The sequence below is a fragment of the Halichoerus grypus genome, chromosome 2 (assembly GCF_964656455.1).
Source record: "Halichoerus grypus chromosome 2, mHalGry1.hap1.1, whole genome shotgun sequence".
Classification (NCBI taxonomy): Eukaryota; Metazoa; Chordata; class Mammalia; order Carnivora; family Phocidae; genus Halichoerus; species Halichoerus grypus.
In genome coordinates, this window is record NC_135713.1 from 73,683,814 (window position 1) to 73,702,448 (window position 18,635).

The following is an 18,635-nucleotide window of genomic DNA, read 5'->3' on the forward strand; positions in this document are numbered from 1 at the left end:
GGATAACAATGAAAACTGATTCTATTTACTTCTCCAGGAGGCAGCAGCTGCCCGTTCCATTTATCTCCAAGTTCCAGGAAAGCTTTGCCAATACATCACTTATGCAGAAAACACCTCCAGCGAAATGCCTAATTATGACACCCAGATAAAATCAGAAGAAATCTGCTGTCTTACTGCCTCACTGTCTTTTTAAGTCTCTTCTATCACAAGCAGAATTACTTCTACTTCTAACAACCCCTAAAACCACACATAATTTAAATCTCCCCTTTGAACTGTTTGTCCTTCCCTGCATCTGTCACCCACGTTCATAGGAATACAACCCCTTTTTAAAACTACCAGGCTTAAAGTAATTGCTTAAAATAACAATGCTTCAACATCAAGCTGAGTCTATAATGATACACCATGCTTATTTGATCAGATGTGAAGCTTTAATAAGTATATAATTTATCATCTGTACTATTAAAAACTATTGTTTTCTTCTCCCGGCATGTTGGATTGACATGTTTTAAAACAATACTGTGGTCTAATTTTTCTAGTGCAAATACTGTAATTGTAAAGATAAGCAAGTAACTTGGCAGATCCTCTTTAAGATATTCATAACACAATAAAAAATGGAGGTTGTCATTCTGTACAGTATACTTAGATCTAAGCTATTTCATAGAAACTATTATTATCTCTATTTCAATTTAGAGGAAGCTAGGCCCGCCTTTTAATGTTTCCCTTGTGAGTAAACAGTGTACAAATGTCTAACAATAACACTGCTTACAAAAATGGTAAAATAGAATCCACCAGCACCAGTTTACAATCTGGAAAAATGTAGAGAATTTTAACATAATTGACAAGTTGGACTTTTCACTACTGCAGAGGTGAGGGAAAATCCTGAAGGAAAAACAGCCCCCACAAAAATACAAAATTCAGTGTTCCTTAACTTTGGTAAGGTGAAAAAGCTTTCCAACAAAATGGAATTACTCTTTTCCTTTCATTTGTTCTTCCTGAGATCCTGAGTTTGAGAGCAAAATATGCACATTTTATCATGATATAAATGAAAATATAAATATATATGCAAAGCATACCATAGAGGTTAAAATAGTGTTTATACATTACACATGATTCAAAGTTTAAAATAAATGTATTTGTGTACCTTAATATGCATTGAAAAATGTCTAGAAGATACATACCCAACTGCAGACTGAGAGTACTCCAACTTTTATATTATAGTTTTATACTTCTAAAAGTTTTTTTCTTAACCACGGATATGAACTACTATTGTAACTCAAAAAATGGAAATTCTAAATGTGTCTGAACTTGCAATTACTCTCAGAGAAGACCAATGGCAGCTTCAGTGGACTACATCCTAACATACTAGCCAGACTATTTTAAGGTCGTTTTAAACAACTCCCAGAAGGGAGATGACCCACCTGTCTAAACAGAATTAGGATGGGAAAAGCAAATAAAGGTTATCTGGACAGCACACACAGAAGGGGGAAGGTGCATGGACTTTTGCAGAGATGTGACAGTCATAAAGGAATAGTCCCACAGTAAGGCTACTTTGTTACATTTTTAAAAGGTTCAGTTTAACAAAGAGCCTATCCAAAAATAAGGCCGAAACAAGAGATCTCTGACCAAAAGGCTGAAGGGAATATGGAAGACCACCAGCAGGAACAGAAATCAAGTGTCACGAGACAAATGGCCCCAGGTAGCCAGATTATGCGTCCTGTTAAAGATGCCTGCTTTAGAGAAAAGAAGCCTGATCTCCCCCAACGTCCATTCCCTAATTCCGAGCTTCATGTAGTTTTTATTCTCCTCTTAATCTATAAATCAGTGCTCATCAGTGTTCTATTTCCTCTTGCCACTCCAATAAATGTTGTGATCAGTGCAATCTCACCACCTCTTAGAGAAGACCATAAACTCTTTCCTAAATTGGTAACTTTTACAAAAATCACTACCTCTTCCTTGGATCCCTAAGGATTGCACAGAAAGGCCTTGTAAAGTAAACATCTACATTAGGTCACTCAAAGCACAGAGTCTGGGGTAGGGACAAAATCTACCCAATAACGGCTCTAGCTCCACTGAGCTCTGACATATTCTTCCTAGATAACTGTATACTCCTTTAATTTGTCCTTCAGAACTTCAGAAAATCCACTTATTTCCCCGCAGATCCCAAGGCTTCACAGACATCTAAACAATATTATAGTTTCTCAAACTGAAAGAAAACCAAAGTTAGAAGGTTGAAAACACTCTTTCACAAGAAAAAAAAGACAGCATATTTCCCAGAGAGGTCACCCCCTGACTACCTAAGTATTATCGATTGCACCTAATTCCCACACAACCACCTTAAATTGAAGTTTAGGGTTCAACAGGGTCCCGAGCTTACCTTGTTTCTTAAACTGAAGTAAATTCATGTTGGCAAAGTGCTGATTCATAAGCAAGTGGGGGGTTGAAGTGTCACTTTGGAGGGGATATTTGGCCAGGCTTTCGAAAGCTTGATAGTCAGCTATAATGCCTGCCTACCTACCTCCTCCCCCAAATCACTTCTCTGATAAGCGGAAACACCCTTAATCCTAAATCAGCTTTGCCTCATAATTGACACTGAATTTCTTCCTAGCCCAGATGAGCAACATTCTTGGCTCCTCTGGTCTTAACAACCTTCTCATAATTCCGGTTAAACATATTAGAAGTATAAAAAAACAACGAAAAACGACAATGGCATATGGGATTTTATTAGCACTTAGGTTTAAATGTGTTCATTAAAACAAATTCATACTGATTTAATTAAAAAAAGAAAAAAAAAAGTATCACCAGAACTTCCAAATCCAGTCAGTGGCCAAATTTCAGTGATCTCTCTCCTTTTTGTTCCTGCCCCATTGATGCTCCCCTAGCACAGCCTTCCCCATCAGTCATCCCACAATGCTGTGGTCTCTGGTCTCCCTGACTTCAGCGTCTTGCTCATTCCTTTAATCATTCTATGCATAACTTTGTCTTTGATGAGTCATCATAAAACATTTTCATACTAGGTTACCACAAAAATCCAAAATCCTAAAAGGCTCCCCTGTGAGCCACTGAATCAAGTGCAGATTTCACAGCTTCAGTATAAACCTATCTTTGTCAAACTTATCTCCTTGAGCTACATACAGCCAATTAGACAATCTGATACAGTAATATGTCCCCGTCCTTTCCCTCCTCCAGGCCTTTGCTCTTCCTCCTGAAATCCTACAACCTACCTCCCAATCCTCCCCACACACAACTCCTCCTGTCTCTCCTCCCTACCAATCTAAACCTTACGAGTCCTCCACCAACCTTTTCTTCCTCCTCAGAAACACCAGTGTTCTCTACCTTACTAACTGCATTTAAAACATTCCACTGCCCAGTTATTAGCATGTATCTTTTTTTTTTTTAAAGATTTTATTTATTTGACAGAGAGAGAGACAGCAAGAGAGGAAACACAAGCAGGGGGAGTGGGAGAGGGAGAAGCAGGCTTCCCGGCTGAGCAGGGAGCCTGATGCGGGACTCGATCCCAGGACTCTGGGATCATGACCTGAGCTGAAGGCAGATGCTTAACGACTGAGCCACCCAGGTGCCCCTATTAGCATGTATCTCATTTCCCTGCTCCATGTAATCTTCTGAAAGGTAGAGACAAAGTCTACATTTGCCTCTTATTCTCTTTACAGCACCATGCCTTGCATTTGGCATTTATTCAATAAATACTTATTGGATAAGTGAATAAAAAATATATTATGTCCTAATTTTTTTTCATTTTCCAGAGTGTTTAAGATTAAATTATTTTACTTAATCTTTGAAACTAGCTAGTAGAGTAGGGTAAAGCAGAAATTGGAATTTCACTTCTAGAAATGAAAATAAAAAGCAGAGGCTCAAAAAGATGCCATGAGTTCTCTTGTGTCACATAGTTTCTAGATCCCTTGATTCCCTAACAGGTTCCTCAGCTGGACATCCACTGCTTCCCATGGCAGCCAGAAAAGAGGTGCCATCATATTCCCTTTCAGGCAATCCACTGTTTCTGAAGAATTCAGGCCAAAATGGTCTGAATTTTTCATTCTTACCAGTGACCCATGGCATAGTCATTCATATCACCATAATATTCTCAAGTCAACTTATTAGTTGGGAGAAACACCTCTTGTTACCCATTTCTCTTCTCTGTATCTAGCTACCATCATAGAGAGGATGCTTCTTCTGCTCCATCCTACCTTCTCAGAGTAGCTGAGAAGCTACTGAGTAGCAAGATCCTGACTTTGCTTAACATCAGTTCCTCATTTTCGAAAAGGGAAGAATAATAGTACCACCTCATATTGTAGTTATGAAGACAAAGATAAGGCATAAAGGACTGGCACATCACAAACTCAATAAAAAGTAGTTATTAAAATTAATGACAATGAACAAAACCACAGAGAATCGGATTATACTACCATCTCTGAAAGGCTTCCTTTGTATTCCAGAAAATTGTAATTGGGTCATGAGAAAGCAGAAACTGACCAAGTAAAGGCCTTTAAGAGCTTGAATAATCAAGTGGGTGGGGAGGGGAGGAGTCTTAGTTTTTTTGGTGTTTAAAATGAGGGCGCTAGTCTTTTCCAGGCTAACATTCTATGTGCTATGAAGAAGTCTATAGCAGTTTTTTTTCATTTCTTCCACACAAATATTGGCCCTCTTTTGCAACCAAGCCCAGCAGAGTGCCCAATGTGGGGCTACTTTTCTCAGTTCATGTAACACACTGAAATTATTCAAAGTTTTATCCTTAAAGAATCTTAATTTTGCTTTCATTTAAAAATCCAGGACTAGATCTTTATACTACCTCTGAACTCACTCAAGAGTCAATTAATGTTTTCCCAAAGCCAAAGACAGATTATAAAGCCTTCAATGTTTTGAATCTAAAAGTCAAAGGAATTATAGATGATGGCTTACTCTAATACCGAAAAGTTATTTCAACATTTCATGATTCTAATTTTGATTCTAATTCTCAGAGGAAGTACTGGATTGAGTTCTAATATACTTTTTTCTAAAGGAAGCCAGTTTAAAATAAATTCCCATTTTAGTCTTTCAATTAGTGGAACTTTAATACCTTTTCCCTAGGATACAAATAAAGAACTCTGAAGGAAATGTAGAGCATTTGTATGAATCACAGCATAGATATTGTTTTCATGAAATAAAAGGGAGCATAAGAGGGGTTAAAGATGCTGCCTGCAGCCTAAGAAGACCAGCAGAGCTGAAAGGGTCTGACGGCAGAATGTGGGCTATAATGCTTCTGAATGAAATCCTTTTGTGCAAGGGTCTCGCAAAGGGCAACCAGGCAGGACTGTGTGTTTGGATTTAAATTAATCAACCGTCAGTTGCACAATGCTAAGATTCCTTCTGTTTAACTGATTAAGGCAGTTCCCAAATGATGTCAATAGCTTCTAAAAGGCCAAATGCAGCCACACACACCAAATGTCCTAGAGTAAAAAGCACCAATAACTGCTTCCTCTATAATTTGCTGGGTGTGACTTATTATGCAGTAGATTATCCCATTTTAATCAACTGCCCTGGTTTTCTTTTTCTTTTGGTTTTTCCCCAAAAGCTAAAACATATTTATACATTTTAATGATATATATACATTACAAGACTGCCTGCTTTATTCTACAGTATGTCTGGCTACAAACAATATACATAGTCCAGCTACAGCACCACGTTTTGCGGGGGGGGGGGGGGGGGGGCTGGAGGATGGGGCAGAAAAGGACAGAAGTGGAATTCTTCCAGTCTAGTCAAATAGGGTCCAAGTACAACCAAAGCATTATCAGTGTTATTAACACAAACTCACAGACAAAGCTATAGCTGTAATCATGCCATTGTTAAGTAACAGATGCTTAGGAAATAGTATGTATAAAAAGGGAAGAACCACACCAGGTGGAAAATTCCATCCGGGTTCAAAACTATGGATTCTAGCCCTTGAGGAGTTTCTTTAAAATCCAGTGTTTCATTGTTTTTCCCAAGCAGTAAGGGATTGAATGCATTCTTGTGAAATATTAATCATGCATGTCTTGGGCACTGAGTCAAAAAGGAAACGGGAAAAGATAAGCCAAGGATACTAGAGTAGAGTGATCAGGACCAGGTCTTGCCTGACAATGCTGTAGAAACAATAATGTGGCCCAGAGACTTAAAGGAAGTTCCAAGACCTCGACAGAGCCCCCTCCCTCCCATTAATGTCCCTGACGTTCAATTGTGAAAAGGGACACATTGTTGCACAGCTTCTTAGAGAACAGCATTCGTCTAAATCCCAGCTCTGTCACCTCCATTCCCTGTGATCTTGGGCAAGCTTTTCAACCTCTCTGGGCCTCACTGGTGTTATATAAAATTAAGAAAAGGATAATCCTACCTCTGAAGGCTGTTGAGAGCACTTCTATGAATCAGTCAGTTTTAGGTATGGAGAATACAGTGCTAAACAACACATACAAGGTCACTGCTCTAAGGAAGCTTGCATTCTGGGTTGTGAGATAAAACAATACAAAATTATACAAATAACTTAATTTTATACATATAAGAAAGGGCTCTGGAGAAACTTACAGGATGATGAGATAAGAAATTGACTGGATGGGAGGACAACTTAGATACACTTGTCAGAGAAACCTCAACCTCAGAAGAAACAACATTTGAATCAGGAGAAGGAGCAAAATGAATAAAATAAAGGGGCAGAGCCTTCCAGGCCTAGAGATCAAGAAGAACAAAGGTCCCAAGACAGAAACAAGCTTATAATGTTTGAAGAACATAAAGAAGCCCAATGTGGCTGGAGGATAGTGAGCAGTGAGCAGTAAGTTTAGATACCTCTTAGACAATTAAGTGAAGGAGCCAAGTAATAAATGAACTCATGAATGGAGCTTGGGGTGGAGGACAGAGCTGGAAATGTAAATTTGGGAATCACCTACTTAACACAAATGGGAAACACCCACTTGACACCCAGCATAGTGCCTGAACATTATGATTACGAATAACTAATCTCTCTATTCCCACCTTTTAAGTAACTGAATTGACATTTGCATTAGGGAGACTGTCAGCAAAACAGAAAGAGAGGAGAACTGGTAGGATTGGATTAGTTTAGGGAGAAAGAATATGTTCACATTGACTGCCAACTTCTACAAAATAGTAGGAGCTTCCTGGCATTCTGCGTTGAGCAGGATTCTGAGGCCAAGTATGAGCCTGTACAACAATGTGTTCCAATATACGCAAAATATAAAAATGGTAGCATATTTCCAAGGCTCTGGAATTGGCAGTTTTTGTTCACTGTGTAAGTTTTATTTAAATTTTTAAATTTAGGGAATTTTTTCTTATAATAATATAAATTAGATACCACTACTATTCCTATTTTATAGTTAAGAAAGAGAGAATAATTTATTTGCCCAATGTGACCAGCCTTCGAAGTTTAAACCAAGAAAATCTGGGCATCTCTAACTCTTGAGACCATGCTCCTATCCACTGTAATATATACACGTAAATTTGCTAAATAAGCTCCTTATTTGTATTCCCCTAACAGCACTTTAAGGGTCTTTCCAGCTGAGCTTAGTACATCTGGCTCCAGGATGGAATGTCTTGTACAATCAACTTTCTAGTTCTGGCATGTTCGCTTGTTTCTAAATTCACATGTCGCATTCTGAAGGAAGCATCTACGCACAATTCTTTACCATGTCGATATTCATGGAAAACATCCTAGTTGGAAAAATACCAAATCCCATTTGATTCAGTTATTAGGTAATTTTGCAAGCAAAATGACTTAATTTTAGCACCTGTCAGAATTCCAATTTACGTTAGCAATCACCTCCCTATTCTTCAGCTAACGGCTTCTCATCTAGTTGCATTTAAAAACTCACATATACACATTATCAAATTAAGTTATTGCTACTGTTATTGTCCTCATCCTCACACACAAAAGCAGATCCATATACTTAGACTGAAGAATAGAGATTTTTAGTCCTAAGGAATGGGGATTTTAATTTTAAGGATTCTAGGGCACTGAGAAGTAAAAACTCTCGTTACAGACTAACCACAACATAGGCAGGAAAGCTAAAATATATTTAACTCTGAATTGCCTTATCCTTTCTCTTCACCACCATGCTTTCCTTCCCACCTATTTTCTGTAAGAGGGCTTCATAACAGGAAAAAAGTATGCCACATACCACACTGATTTGATTCCAGCAAACTAACCAGAATTTGAATTTTTATTAGCAAGAGCCATAGGCAAAAGCAATAATGCACCATACCTAACAGAGTGATTAGTTTTATTAATGAACCCATGCTGGGTTAAGGAAAAAAAAAAAAAAAAGGAGGAAGAAGAAAAGCCAACTTCAAAGCACTACTGAAAGATGATTAACTCTCTACCACAGATGAGAATCACAAGTTACTTTGATGTGTGAGAATTTTTAGTGCCTAAATGTAAAGAACGGACATCTACAATACAAGTTTAACCCTTTGAAAAAAATCCAATGATATACTTCTTTTGCATCTTGAAAACCAGTAATTACCTGAGGGAATAAATAAGATTAGAACTCAGCCTCAGAAATTAAGCCTTAAATGCAAAGCACACAAACAATATTCCTCCCTCATCACACAGGTCAGGGGCAAAATGCCAACTCTAATATGCTCAGTACAGGAAAGAGAACTCTTTACCTTGTCATTTCCTGAGTCACCACTCCATAAGGTAGTCTGGGCATTAATCAAGCTGCATACACAACTTCATTGCAAAAATTCAACAAAGTTTAAATCAGAGTGTTACTCAACATACAAACCATGTGGCAAGTGACTGCAATGCTGGTGGCTGTATAAAAACTTGTGCTCATACTTAAATTGAAACAAACACTAACAATGATCTAAAATTGCTAATCCTGGAACCCTGAGCAATCTCTATCATTTATATAGTATATGTCATGGTCTATTTTCACACAAAAATTGAGAATTATTATTTAGTATGTATAATTCTCGAAGGCTGTGTAAAAATAGGCCATGGAATATCCTGTATAAATTTCAAGAGAAAATGGAAATTACTAAAAAGAGAAGTGAATGGATTAAAATGTATGATTTTTCTTAACAAAGGTTCAAAGATAAGGGAAAGACGGAAGGCCAATACCATGAAATTTAAATGGCTTTTAACATGTAAATATATTAGATCCATTACTATTTATTAAGATACTTGTATTTACCAATGTAAGCAAATTTAAATACTGTTAACACCTAAATGCTGTAACATTACAATTTTCTCTTTCCTATCAAATTGACACATCTCTATCAAGAACTACCTGGAAAAATATGCAAGACAATCTCAAAAAGAGTTACCTGTGCTCATTATGCAAGATGAAAATGCAGCTTTTAAAAAATATTCTGTCTGACATTCAGTTCTGTATGCTGCTACAGCAGGTCAAAAGCCATTAGCCACCTGCAGGAAGTACATACTAGGAAATAAAATGCCCTTCAAAATTATTTTGCATACAATATTCTCAATGTAAAATGGATGAGGTTAGATTCTATATGTTTAAAAATATGATGCCTCGAAAAGAAATACACTCACCATGCCAGAAGTTAATTTCAAAATAAGATTTAATAAGGGTCATATAGTATAGGATATTCACATTAGATAAAGAAAGCATCATGCCTACTATGAGAAAAATGAATGTATAAATGAAAACATAAAAAAACCAACCAGCTCAACACAATGGCTACTGCTGTCTCCTTTTCCAATAAAAGTGACAGACTCAATATGATTCCTGGGATTCCTAGGACATTCTCTCTCACCGTTCGGTAGTCTTCTGGGGACTGACCCATCCGTCCCTTTGTATCCGGAAGACATTCTACAAGTCTATTCAAACAAAAGAAGCAAAACACCATTCCCTGTGTCATTGCACATAAAGAATTCACAGCCCTGTCTTGTTTAACATTTTGAAACTTGGCAATGAAGTATATGGCTTGCTATCATTAATCTATTAACAGGTTCTATTAGTAATTATTAGATGACTGGTCACATGGCACTTTGTACATCCAGGTACTAAGCTAAATGCATGACATAATCTTAATGCACTTAATCCCCACAACTTTATGATGCAGGTGACATCCTATCAATGTTTCGCAAGTAAGGAAATCAAGGCACAAAGAGGTTAAGCAATTGGCTCATAGTTATACAAAGAGCAAATGGCTGTATTTCAATGAGGGAAACTTAGAGTTTATAAAATGGGAAGTCCTGATGTGTGATGGGCAAGCACAGGAAAGAAAATGAAGGAGGCCCAAGTCAAGGACAGTCAAAAGAAAGATGGAATAGAAACAAAGGCTTTTTTCCTTTTCTCTATTTTCTATTTCTATTTATTTTTGCTTGCTATTTTCTCTAATCTTACTGACTGACTGTGGGGTGCTTAATAAACAAAATGAAGAAGTAACAGAATTGTAATCCAGTTTGCAAGGGCAAGGATGACTTCTCCTTAAACACTAGGACGCTCATATTTTCTCGCCTTACATAAAAGATGGATTTCTGTTGTGTGGACTGCAAATACCCAATCTCACTGCTCAACCTCTGAGATGACAACTGATGGATAAATACACATTTTGGTACCATGTCAGATTCACAAGCTGTCGAGGCAGAGATGGGTTTCTAAGAGTCCTGTACGTTCACCTATAAACCTGGTTCCTAACATGGATCAAGGGCAACCCTTGGAGACTGACTTCAGGAAGGGTCAGTGGGGTTCCCAGGCTGTTTAGCTATAGAGATCTCAACTCCACTGGTGTTACCCTCATTGACTTGAGCCATGCTAATTTGGTTGTAAGAAATCTTAAACTGGTTCCCCAATATAAATGCCCAGTGTCCCTTCCAGGGGCCCTAATCCAAAATCTATCATCAGATCCTGAGGGGTTTTGTTGGTGCCACTGGGTATTTGGATTTTGATTATTTAATTAAAAAAAAAAAAATTTCTCCTTCAAACACAACATTGAAGGGCTCTAAATCTCCAAATATAAACAAAATACCTCTTTGTTGGTAAAATGGATCCAAACAAAATGCTTCTGTCAAAATGAAGTTTCTAAACTATTTCAGGAAAAAATTCACTAAACCATCTGACGATAAGGTTGGAAAAGATTCCATTGTCCACACCCAAAACAAAGGAAACTGAATCCCTACTTTAAGTGGAGACTGCTGCTATTTGTTTCATGGATAAAGGCCAAATTACACATATTTTTGTGACTTCAGTCAAGAATCAAGGTCAATCACCAGATTTTCTTCCACACCAACAATGCAAGCAGCAGCATGGATACAGATGTTCCTTCTCCCTTTCACCGTAAGTTTTTAAATTTGGTTTTTCCTGTCAGAGCAGCTAAGATTTCTTAGTTTGTCAAAAGGGTAGCCATTAAGAAAATCACTTAGCGGGCGCCTGGGTGGCTCAGTTGGTTAAGCGACTGCCTTCGGCTCAGGTCATGATCCTGGAGTCCCGGGATCGAGTCCCGCATCGGGCTCCCTGCTCGGCAGGGAGCCTGCTTCTCCCTCTGACCCTCCCCCCTCTCATGTGCTCTCTCTCTCATTCTCTCTGTCTCAAATAAATAAATAAAATCTTTAAAAAAAAAAAAAAGAAAGAAAATCACTTAGCTAATCAACAAGAAAATTAGCTAGCAAGCCTGATAAAGAGCAGAGAGGAGCAACACTAACAGCGATCTGTACACACAAATTAAGGCAGTAAAGAGTTGCTCTGATAAGCACTTTTAAACTCTTAGTGGTACTCAAAAAACTGAGCATCGCTAGTTATTAGGGGTCAAGCAGCAGTTTTAAACTTTTCTTCTTGTCTCACTCGGTTGCCAAAACAATCTCAACAGTCAGTCTTGAGTTTCACGGAGGGATGTGCAGAGAAAGAGAGCAGTAGACAGAGGAAACAGAAAAAGTATCAGGGCAACTCACCTTCCTTTCCAACCACTTTTCTATTCTTCTTCTATTTGTCGCTGTTTGAGGAACGAGCTAACATTTGTTTAATTTTGTGAAAAGCTGAATTTCCTAAGTAAATAACACAGTGGAAATAAACCTGTGACCCTCATGAAAGATGGTGTCAGATTTTGAAGCACATGGTTATCAAGCAAAAACTCAGTATCAGAATTTTCATAGTTACATTTTATACATGCAGTTGATATATATATATATATTTTAAAGCTGATAATCTTTAATTTAGACACAGTGATTTTTTTGGTGGAGAATAACATAACTAAATAATTGTAAATTTCATATTTAATCTAAATGTCTTCAGTTTTCTACAGAAGTTAAATTTTTATCAAAAGTTTACATTGGAAATACTACAGATTAAGAAGAATCTGCTAATGTAATAATACTAATGTCTTCTCTCAGATTTTAGGTAGGACAGGAAAACCTCCCTAATCTAATCACTTCTTATAAAATGCTTGAAATGCTTTGCTCAATCCTAGATGTAATAATTCCTCCCTTTAGTTGGTTGAAAATATATCTAAATTAGTAAGAACCCACTTCTGCGAACTCATTCCAGGAAAATATTCATTTCCACCTGCCAAATCATACCTCTGCTCCAGGTTGGCCTTTATTAAGACGAATGTCCTGCCTCCACTCCCATCTCCATGGGACCTGGTGATCATAGTCAGTCCTGAATGACCCTCAATATATCAGAAATAGAAGATAACCAATAACAGTAAAACATATTTAAATGATCACTTAAATTAGCCTTATAAAATAGTAAGTGAGAGTCTGAAGGAGTAACTGCCCAAGGATAAATAAACCATTTTGAGTACATATAAATTCAAAAGTATTAGATAAGTAATAAATTTTATTTAAAATTCCTCAATAAAGAGATCAGTGAATGAAGATGTTTAACAAATTTTTAAAAAGGGAGAAATGTGCTTTTAATTTGGTAAACCAGAAAGTCTCAGGTAAATATAACACAATATATTCGATATGTTTCACATACTGCTGAATTTAAGTTTTAAATTCGTAATGTAAAAATAATCTACTCTGTAATCAATTTACAAAATTCATAAATTAATTTTATTTATAAATCTAGGATAAAATTGTTGCTAGAATTACTTAACACATTTAATATTTTCAAAATATTTAAAAACATTTTTACTAGTTCAGTTTTCAAATGAGAAAAGATATTACTATATCACTGATATCTGAGCTTTAAAATAAAACCAGTACTTACTATAATTCATTTACTTAAATATAATTAATTTACTTAAGCATATTACATATATATAATATGCTTAAAATACTGCACTGAACCAGAAACTGTTTTAAAGATTTTGCAGTAGTTTCAAATTTTTAAAATTTTCATGTACGAAAAGATTTTGACTTAATCGTTGAAAATGAAGAAGCCTAGATACTTCAGACATAACTCAATTTATATGGATATTTAAACATGTATCTAGGTGTTTCTTCTAAGATTTTTAAAAGCAAAGCATCAGGTGTTCTACAAAAATTCACAAATTCATATAAGTTACCTTACATAATCTGTAAAGGAAAAAGTAGGCTTAAAACATTATTTGAGTGAGAATGAAAAGAACTATATTCTCTTCCTATGAGGACCAAGACTCCTAACCAACCATGATGACAAAGGGCAGATTTTTTAGAGAAATGAAATTATTTCTACATTACTTGATTAACATTAAATTCCACTTGGCAGCGCTATTAACTTACTTGCTACCTGAGACTTCCACTTTACTTTTTTTCTCTAAGATGGCTACAGAAAGCACGTATCCTGTTCACAGTCAAATTAAAACTATCATAAGCCTCGCACACTGTGAAGCTGGATTCTGATTTGCAAGAGTAAACCACTGGTAATTATGTATTACAAATTCTTCACTTGACAAAATTATGGTTTGTAGTGCTCCTTTAAGTAGAGTACCTCTATTTAAAGATTAATTTATTTATTTTGAGAGAGAGAGAGCGGGGGGGCAGTTGCAGAGGGGGGGAGAGAGAGAGAGAGAGAGAGAATCTCAAGCAGACTTCCCACTGAGCACAGAGTCCTACACAGGGCTTCATTTCATGACCCTGAGATCATGACCTGAGCCAAAATCAAGTCGGACACTTAACTGATTGAACTACCCAGGCGCCCCTACCTCTAATGTATTTAGAAGAGATTTCAGCAAATGATATACCTGATAAAGGGTTTGTATCCAAAACCTATAAAAAACTTATCAAACACAACACCCCCCCAAAATAATCCAGTTAAGAAATGGGCAGAAGACACGAATAAGAGACATTTTTCCAAAGATATCCAGATGGCCAACAGACACATGAAATGCTGCTCAACATCATTCATCATCAGGAAAATACAAATCCAAAACTACGATGAGATACCACCTCACACTTTTTAGAACGGCTAAAATTAACAACACAGGAAACGAGATGTTGGCGAGGATGTGGAGAAAGGGGAACCCTCTTACACTGCTGGTGGGAATGCAAACTGGAGCAGCCACTCTTGGAAAACAGTATGGAGATGCCTCAAAGAGTTAAAAACAGAACTACTCTATGCCCCAGCAATTGCACTACTAGGTATTTACCCAAAGGATACAAAAATACTGATCTGAAGAGGCACATGCGCCCCGATGTTTATAGCAGCACTATCAACAATAGCCAAATTATGGAAAGAACCCAAATGTCCATCAACTGATGAATGGACAAAGAAGACATGAGATATAGATATAGATAGATAGATAGATAGATAGATAGATAGATAGATAGATAGCTACACATATACAATGGAGTATTACTTAGCCATCAAAAAGAATGAAATCTTTGTGCAAGACTGGTGAATCACAGATCTGTACCTCTGAAACAAATAATGCAATATATGTTAAGAAAAAAAAAAAAAGGAAGAAGATAGCAGGAGGGGAAGAATGAAGGGGGGGAAATCAGAGGGGGAGACAAACCATGAGAGATGATGAACTCTGAAAAACAAACTGAGGGTTCTGGAGGGGAGGGGGGTGGGAGGATGGGTTAGCCTGGTGATGGGTATTAAAGAGGGCACGTTCTGCATGGAGCACTGGGTGTTATGCACAAACAATGAATCATAGAACACTACATCTAAAACTAATGATGTAATGTATGGTGATTAACATAACAATAAAAAATTTTAAAAAAGAATGAAATCTTGCCATTTGCAATGCCATGGATGGAGCTAGAGTGTATTGTGCTAAGCGAAATAAGTCAGTCAAAGAAAGACAAATAACATATGATTTCACTCACGTGGAATTTAAGAAACAAAACAGATGAACGTAGAAGGAGGGGAAAAAAAGAGAGGGAAGCAAACTGACTCTTAAGTATGGAGAACAAACTGAGGGCTGCTGGAGGGGAGATGGGCAGGGGATGGGCTGGGGATAGGTATTAAGGAGGGCACTTGTGTTGAGCACTGAGTGTTATATGTGAGTAATGAATCACTGAATTCCATTCCTGAAACCAATATATCACCATATGTTCACTAACTAGAATTTAAATAAAAATTTGAGGAAAAAAAATACAGGAGATTTCAAATTGCAAAAACAGAATTTGCCATCAAATTATGTTATTACATTGCCCCAACTCTTCGTAATGCCAGTCAGTGAGAAGTAGGGCTCATGTATCATGTTTTTGAGAGCTTAAGAGGGTGCACACCAAGTGCCCCAACACAACCAGACTTTAACAGTCAACTGTTTGCTAAACAGATAAAGAAAAAAACCTTACGCAATTGACAAGTGTGTTTCATGCAAACACATTCATTGCCTGGAAACCTGGTAAATGTTTGTTTTGAAAGTAACCTTATAGTCTTTTCATATGCACTTTATCACTATTGGATTGGAGAGCAACTTATGACAATAAATTTTAATATTTATTTAATATTTAATATTTTTCTCAACATTATGATTTTGGCTTTAATTTTGTCACCTCCATCCCCTCCGACATACACACAAACCCACATATATACACACATTAATGGTAACTTTCACATATCTGGAATGCATTTCCTAAATTCCATATAGATCATGTTTAAATATAAATTATAACCCCCAAACATTAAGTCGCTCTAATCTCCTTCATGGAAAAAAGAGAACGTTGCTTAAACACTTTGTTGGAATAAACACGATTCTAGGCAACAGTCAAATTACTGTCCTCCTTATTAGCATGGGTACACCTTCTCTCAATGTTTGCATATTACCCAACAAAAATGCCAACCGCTGTTGTATTTCAACAATACTTGGTGTAATGAAGCAGACCCAAATGGAAATGTTCACTAAAGCTACACTTCCCTGCAAGAAACTCCCAGCACCTAGATAAAACCCCTTATCAGAGACAAAGGCCTTCATAGACAAACTATCTGAAGTTACCTGGTTATTATCCTAAGACTGATGGCTTTACAACTAATTGACAGGGAAAGTTTTTCTCATCTGGGGTTGAAGGAAGGGAATTTACCATTTCTATCTTGCATTCAGAAACAAAACTCAAAGTTAAGTAATTTATCGAAAGGGATTTTTTGGTGTGTTTTTTAATTTATTTTATTTTTTTTCCTTGGTAACACTTGGCAAAATGTTGAAAACAGAAAAATCCACTGGAGAAAAAGTAGTTATAAAATAAATAACATAGAACTGGGTTAATAATACCTTTAACGCATAAATAAGTCTTGCAAATAGAAAAGAGGAACACATAGGATTAACCACAACATGGAGAAAAATATATGCTCAAATCATATAAAAAAATGCTCAAGTCACCAATGAAAATTAAAATAAATGATTGTAATTCTTCATTTCTCAAACTGACGGTTAAACACACACACACACAAAACTAATTCCAGGATGTGCAACAGTTGCTCTCATATAGAGTGCTACGGAAGTATAAACCAGCACAATCTTTCTGAAGGACAATTTGGCATATCAGTTCAAACACCTTTAAAATGCTCATACTCCTTTATTTAATTTTACTTCTAAGAATTTATTTTAAGAAAATAAAGAGAAATAGGCAAAAGATTAATCCAAGTATTTCCATCATAGTGCCATTTATAATAACAACAACAACAAAAAAGAATAATATTCTAAAAGCCCAGTAATACAGAATTGGTATAGGCATAAAATAAAAGGCAATGGAGCTACTTAGAAAGAAAGCAGCTGTAAAAGAATAGTTAGTAACATGAGAAAGTGTTCACTATTTAATGCTCAGTGAAAAAACATAGCAGGTTATAAAACAGAGCGATCATTCCAATCCTAATGTTATGTCTCCCAGTTCTGTATCTGTTTGTTCGTGTGTGTGCATACATGCAGTACAGAACAGTAGGACTGCTGACATGCACACAAACGAAATCACTGCTGATCTTTGAGTGGTAAAATATGGGTAATTTAAAAAATATCGTCACCTTTGTGCTTTTTTTTTTTTGGATTTGCCAATGTTCCATAATGAATTGATACAATAACACCGGGGGGGGGGGGTGGACATAATTACTCAGGAAAATAAAACTGTTAAGTTCCTATGTAGGTGATAGTGTCTGATAACCAGAATAACAGTGCTCAGGATAATGAAAATAATGTTCCTACAAAAGACTAAAACCGACTCTTTGCCCACATAAATGAAAAGAGTGGTATCACTCTCCACCTGGCAAAAGCAGCCATATGACGCAGTATTATATAACCTAATACCACACTATTTAGATAGGTTTTCTGCACTACCACTTACATATCTTCCCAGGAAAATAGTCAAATCACCCTCATTAGAACCACAGGCTTAAATGAAGCTATAGTCATAGTAAAGAAAGCACCAAAATTGCCCTTCTATAAAATGAAGGTAACAGCACTATCGATCCTAGTCTTTCAGACAAAGAACTACGCATTTCTCAAGATAATACTAATACTGCTTTTAATATCAACAACAAAAATTCATGGCATATTTTGTAATAACTAAGATACCTTAAGTTCCCATAACCCAGTATATTGTATACTCCATTTTTTATTGTCTATATTTTAAAGGTTATATTTTCTATCTGTTCACTGAGCTTATAAGTAGGCTGTTATTAACAAGTTACAGTTAAGCTGATTATTTTGCACATGAAAATATGACTACAATTTCCTGAATAAACAGATATCAATCAACAAATATTTATTGTGCATCTTCCATGTTCCATGAATCTTGCCAAGTACTGAAAGAAAATATTTTTAAGTATTGGCAAATCATTCCCTAGATCACATACGAGACAAGGAATTTATTTCCCCAAATTTAGTCTAATAATGACTATTGAATATTTATGAATATGAATAATTAGCTAACCCTTATACATTTCTTGTTAGTTTATTCTCTAACTGGAACGATTTTATTACTTTATAATACCATTTTAGTAAGTTTTGCTTTTGTTATTATAGTAAAATATACATGACATAAAATTTATCTTTTCATCATTTTTAGATATACAGTTCAGTTGTGTTAAATACATTCACATTATTGTGCTACCATCACCACTATCCATCTCCAGAACTTTTTCATCTTCTCAAACCAAAATTCTGTACCATTAAACAATTATTCCCCATTCTCTGCCCCCATCCCACCCAGCCCTTGGCAGCTAATATTCTATTTTCTGTTTCCATGAATTTGACCACCTAAGTACCTCATGTAAGTGAAATCATACAATATTTGTCCTTTTATGTCTGGCTTCTTTCAGTTA

General features: G+C 36.3%; 1 protein-coding gene across 13 annotated transcripts in view; it reads right to left on the reverse strand.

Moving 5' to 3' along the window:
• PAM (peptidylglycine alpha-amidating monooxygenase) overlaps positions 1–18,635 on the reverse strand; it is a 281,035-nt gene that overhangs the window by 223,490 nt on the left and 38,910 nt on the right. The window lies entirely within an intron of this gene.